This window comes from Oryzias melastigma, linkage group LG6 (assembly GCF_002922805.2).
Source record: "Oryzias melastigma strain HK-1 linkage group LG6, ASM292280v2, whole genome shotgun sequence".
NCBI lineage: Eukaryota > Metazoa > Chordata > Actinopteri > Beloniformes > Adrianichthyidae > Oryzias > Oryzias melastigma.
In genome coordinates, this window is record NC_050517.1 from 16,385,292 (window position 1) to 16,391,165 (window position 5,874).

At 45.2% G+C, this 5,874-nt stretch overlaps 1 protein-coding gene and 1 long non-coding RNA gene across 3 annotated transcripts in view; both read left to right on the plus strand.

Annotated features, from left to right (window-relative positions):
- LOC112152362 (disintegrin and metalloproteinase domain-containing protein 10) overlaps window positions 1–5,874 on the plus strand; it is a gene marked incomplete in the record, with an annotated part of 24,055 nt that overhangs the window by 13,426 nt on the left and 4,755 nt on the right.
- LOC118598851 lies at window positions 1,210–3,629 on the plus strand. 2 transcript variants are annotated; one of them, XR_004948034.1, is made up of 3 exons: window positions 1,210–1,935; window positions 2,024–2,077; window positions 2,159–3,629. It is a non-coding gene; the product is annotated as an uncharacterized LOC118598851 (long non-coding RNA). The 2 variants fall into 2 exon arrangements; XR_004948033.1 differs by having other exon boundaries at window positions 1,210–2,077.

Consider the following 5,874-nt stretch of genomic DNA (forward strand, 5'->3'; position numbering starts at 1 on the left):
AAGAGCGCTAACCACTGCGCCACCATGCAGCCCTCAATCATCGTTCAGTAAAATAAAATAAAAAAGCATCAAAAATCAAATTTCCATAACACTGTCATTTTCATTTTTTGTCAGGACCAAATCTTTTCCTCCTCTGCTGAATTGCAGAAATAAATGAAATAGAGGTTCATCATTTCCAATTAAGTTTTGTATTTTAAAACATTAAAGACTGAGAAAAGCGGGATACACTGTGGATAGTTTGACAGTCTGTTACTGCCGCCGCGTTCTCTGGCTGCAGCTCGATGCAGCGACGTGTCCAGCGGAGCTCACGCCATGAATATGCCGGCAGACAGACCGCTATGCTGGGGCTGGATCACGCTTAAACCTCCAGAACATTTAAAATGTCCCCCGGTGCCCTTGCTGTTCGGAATGTAGGGGGTCCGCAGCTCTCAGGACGCGGCGCCAGACGTGAGCCGGTACCTCCAGACGTGGTACTGGACGCGAACTGGAGCCGGGTTAGGGTGCAGGAGCTCTCCAGGTCCTAGCGCCGGCCGGTTTTAGCTAGCAGCTCGGTGGTTGGAGAGCCGCCTGTGATCTAGTGAGAGCAGCCGGTGAGTTAAAGGGCGGGACCCCCGCGCGCGGTATGGAAAGGCACGTATGAGAAAGTCCGCGATTAATGCGTCAAAAAAATTGTCGGCGTCAAACACATGTCAGATTAACGCGTTTTTAACGCGACAAATCTGACAGCCCTAGTAAAAATACAATCGAAGGAGAATCTCCTCCCCGCCACGCAACACACGCGGCCGGTGTGCAGGTCTCACGGTGCGTTCAAGAACGCGGGTTTATGAACGCACGCTCAGCAGGTGGTATCCACACCGACACGCACGGTCACGCACGCAGTGGCGGGGAGGTGATTCTTCTTCTATTCTTCTTCTACTGTTCATTAGCGCTCATCTCATCTTGGTGTCATATTAACCTGACCGGACACAAACCGTAATGATTCATTTCTCCTTCGTGATCACGTTTGGCACTTCTGTGCTTTGAAGCAGACTCCGCCCACAAGCAGCTCCCAAATATGGCTCCTTGATTGGTCACAGCTCTGCGCTGCTGCGACTGTGCGGGGCAATCTTGAAGATTCAGCGCGCGCTCAATGCGTGCCGATTCAGAGTCTGATGGAACTAAAAAACTTCCATTGACATCTGCTTGGATCGACATGCCTGGATCTATAACAGTCGAACCAACCGGCAGCAGGACTGTCACCATAAAAACTTCCGGTCACGAAAAATCGCATTTCACCGTGATGTTGGCGTTTATTTTGTTTCGGGGTTCAAGGCGGGAAGTGGCAAGACTACAGGATGTCCAGGAGGCTAAGGTGTCGACCTCGGTAAATGGATGGATGAATCAGGAATTAACAGTCACGTGGTGTCAGTAGTTTGGGGTGTTTTTAGTTTCCAGAAGAGACTCCTCGTCTGGGATGCTTATCGCTGTCACATCAGTGAGGAACTGAAAGCAAAACTGAAGAAGTATAACATACCAATGGCAGTTATCCCCGGTGGTTGCATTAAGTACATCCAGTCTGCTGATGTTGTGTGGAACAAGCCCTTCAAAGATCAGCTTCCAGAGTTTTATGACAAAAGGATGCTCGCGACGGAGATAAAGAGTGGACATCCGGCGGGAATTTAACAGGCCGGCTCTGCGTTTGCTGGTTATGTGGATAACATCAGCTTGGAAAGAAATCACCTGGAAATGATCAGAAAATCCTTCAAGATCCGTGGAATCACCAATGCATGTGATGGATCTGAAGATGATCTGATCCACAGCCATGTCATTCTGGGAGAGCAGAACTTCAAACTGCGCGGCAGACAGCCGGAGCTTCTGTGCTGCCGTTACAAGAGGAGGAAGACGAGGACGAACTGGAGAATAACGAAGCGATCATATCCCACTCAGACAGTGATGGTATGAACTGTTGTTTCTTGTTTTTATCTGATCTCATGGACCGGCATGCGTGGGTTCTGAGCTTGTTGCATTTCCTCATGTTTCTTAGGGGATTTGTCGGGCCGATGAGTTGGACTGGTCCTGGTCAGCGTCTGGTATTATGGTGAGAAAGTTCTGAAAGGAAAGCCGTTTCTTTTCCTACAGCTGTTTTCTGTGCTGAGCTGCATTTCATCCTGTTATCTAGTGAATCTGTTGGACTGATGAACGCTTTTGTGGGAGAGATGGACTGGAGCAGACCAGCGTTTATGACATCTTTGGAGGAGAAATGGTTCCTGTCATATTACCCGTTCCTTGATGCTAATGGTAGCCTATTACCTTACTGTTCTAAAATTTAAATAAATCTGGAAATATTGTTGGAATGTTCATCCACTGTTGTCTATATTTTGTGGTTGAGTTTGAACCCATTAGCCATCCCCATTCTGTGTGTGAGGGAATAAACGCCGGTCTCAGATAGACGCCGGTCTCTTATAAAGGCCGGGCCAGCTGCCAAATGATTGGAATAAATGCCGGGGCTGATATTGGAAGATACACGGTATGTAATCATTAGTCCTATATTTTTGACACTGTGGCTTTTTCAACTCAACTCAGCTTTCTCAGCTTTATTTATATAGCACTTTCACATAGCAGATAGCTAAAACAAAGTGCTGAACACTAAAAACATAAAAGACAGTCACACTAAGACAAGACAAAGAGATAAATAAAACAATAAAATAATAGAAGCAGTAAAATAACAGTACAAAACAGCATCAGTCTCAAGATGGGTTAAAAGCCAGGGCATAAAAATGAGTCTTTAGACGTGTTTTAAAAATGGACAACGACGGTGCTTCTCTAATAAACAATGGCAAAGAATTCCAGAGCCTGGGGCCAGCAACCGCAAAGGCCCTGTCCCCTCTGAGCTTACGCCTGGACCTCGGTGTCTCCAGAAGGAGCTGGTCAGCTGATCTAAGGCATCGGGCCGGCGAATAAGGAGAAAGCAGCTCAGAGAGGTATAAGGGGGCCAGACCGTGTAAAGACTTAAAAACAAATAAAAGTATCTTAAAATGAATTCTAAAATGTACAGGCAGCCAGTGGAGCGATGCTAAAATCGGCGTGATGTGGTCTCTCTTACGTCCTCCAACCAAGAGGCGAGCAGCTGCATTTTGAACACGTTGGAGGCGTGAGAGAGACGTCTGGCTAAGTCCAAGGTAAAGTGAGTTACAGTAATCCAGCCGAGACGTGATAAAGGCATGGATTACTGTTTCAAACTGTGCAGGAGATAAAAAAGGTTTCACCTTGGAGAGTTGCCGAAGATTATAAAAGCTTGTTTTCACCACTGAGCTGACCTGATGATCAAGCTTAAAATGACTATCAAACTTAAAACCTAAATTAGAAACAGTTGATTTTAAAAAGTTAGTCAAATGACCCAGATCGATTGGAGATGATCCTCTGCGATCATTTGGTCCAAACATAAGTGCTTCTGTCTTGTTCTCATTCAAGCTCAGGAAACTTAGGGCCAACCAGTCCTTAATATCTGCAAGGCATGAAAAGAGCGGGCTAGCTGAGAAACCGTCCATCTTTTTCAATGGCAGGTATATCTGACTATCATCAGCATACAGGTGAAAAGAAACACCGTGTCTTCTCAGAATGGACCCTAATGGCAGGAGATACAAAGAAAACAGAAGTGGCCCCAAAACGGAACCCTGTGGGACTCCATAAGACACCCCAGCTGTTCTAGATTTAAAACCATCAAGATTGACACACATCGTCCGTCCTGTTAGGTAAGACCTAAACCAATCTAAAGCGGTACCTCGAATCCCCACCAGGTTCTGGAGCCTAGATATTAGGATATGGTGGTCCACTGTGTCAAATGCCGCTGATAGATCTAGCAGAACCAGAACCACATGATCTCCAGCATCAGTAGCCTGGAGGATGTCGTTACTGACCCTCAGTAATGCAGATTCTGTGCTGTGGCGGGCTCTAAAACCAGACTGGAAGACTTCAAATGTGTCATAAAGACTCAAAAATTCCTCCAGCTGCAGGTAAACCACTTTCTCCAAAAGTTTTGATATAAAAGGCATCCGGGAGATGGGTCGGAAGTTGGCCAACACAGAGACATTTCAACAGCCAAGCATTCCATATTCTTGGTATAGATCCATGTTTGTCTTTAAACTGATCATAATGTTTTGTCCAGATTAAAGGAGAATCTGATCCTGTAGAAAAGTCGTCTGTGCTTGATGGTTCTGGTGTCTCAATGTCATTTTCCAGGAAACTCACATCTCTCCTTTTCTCTTCTTCATCTTTTCCTTTAGAAGATTTGGTCTGCTCATCTTCATCCTCACTTTGATCTTCTTCTAAAACATCTGATTCATTTTTCTCTGCATGTTTTTTGTTTACTTCGTCTTTAAAATAATTTACTGCTTTATTTCAGCATGTGACCATTTACTTTTTCTATCTAGAAATAAATCTATGTTGAATTTAAACTGACCGATCACAATACTGATGAGAAGTTTATGAATAGTTTATTGTTGTTCTTGTTCTGTTGCTCCTCTGGGTATCAAACACATTAATGATCAGGTGAGTGTGAACGAGTTGAATGATCCTGAATGTTAGATCACACGCGCATCCGCATTGGACTTCTTTATGGACAGCGCGGTCTTGTTCCCAGGTCGTTGCACATCAAATCAAATCAAACTTTATTTATAAAAGCGCCTTTCATACTCAAGAGTCACCCAAAGCGCTTCACATTTAAAAACAAAACATACACAATTAAAGCCCAACCCACCCTTCACACACACACCCTCCCCATAACACATACACCCATGACCCCACACACAATGAATACTTATAAAAATAAAAAAGAAATCTTGTAAAATAAACTTAAGGCTTGGCTCTGCTATGAGGAAACAGTATTGAGGATTCTATCATACCAGGAGCCAGCTCGGTCAAAGGAACATCACCATGGCGCCCACCCAGACCGAGACAGCAATGGAGTACACTCCACAGCTGTGAGGCTGCAGTGCAGGACTCCAGCCGCCCCAGCAAGGGCGAGAACCACGGCAACGACCCCAGACCAAGCACATCCCTCCGCGTCACCCTCCGAACCCCCTGGTGCCCCAGGGTTATCATCCCCTGATGCGCCTGCCGTCTCTCGATGTGATGCCTGCTCTCAGCTTGAGTGTAATTTCTTTTCTTTTCTTCCATGAGAGTGACCATGGCTTTTGTCATGTGTCATACAGTGAAAACTGTCCACACAGTAGATCTCTCCAGCCAGAGCGGCGTTCTGCCTCCAATTCTTTAACCGGAACGCCACTCCAGACCGTTCCAGCTTACTTTCACACCTGCTGATAACTATTCACTTCTTGATGCACTGAAGTCCTCAAAGTTTGCATGAAAAAAAGTTCTATCAAAGAACTGATCCAAATGGAAACTGTTCAAGTGTTCGGTTCAGAAACAAAGGAACCACTTGTAGACGGTCTTCCAAAAAACTACAAAGAAGAGTACCATCCACCTTGATGCTGAGGTCTCCTTATGATGGTCATGGACAGTTAACTGAACTGAAAGTTCACACTCAGCTCTGATGTGTTTTTGTTCTTCTGAAAATGTGTTTTTGGTTTTAATGAAGGGTTGAAGAACATGGACATTATTTTACTCATTTGAGACCAAAGTGGGAGATTGTTACCAACTGTTGTATGTTTACTCAATACATGAAGTTAGCAGGCCTTTGATGATGTCATGGAGACTAAGTGACAGGTTTTTTAAACCAGCAGAGCTGTTCTGAAGCTCACTGCTGCACTCAGACTGATGAGAAAAGCACAGAGAAGCAGTTTGTTGAATTCAGTCTTCTTCACACCTCCTGATGGAGCTCTGTGATCTGAGCTCAGTCCTGAGTTCAGCAGTCAGAACTGGACTTGAGGAGTCCAG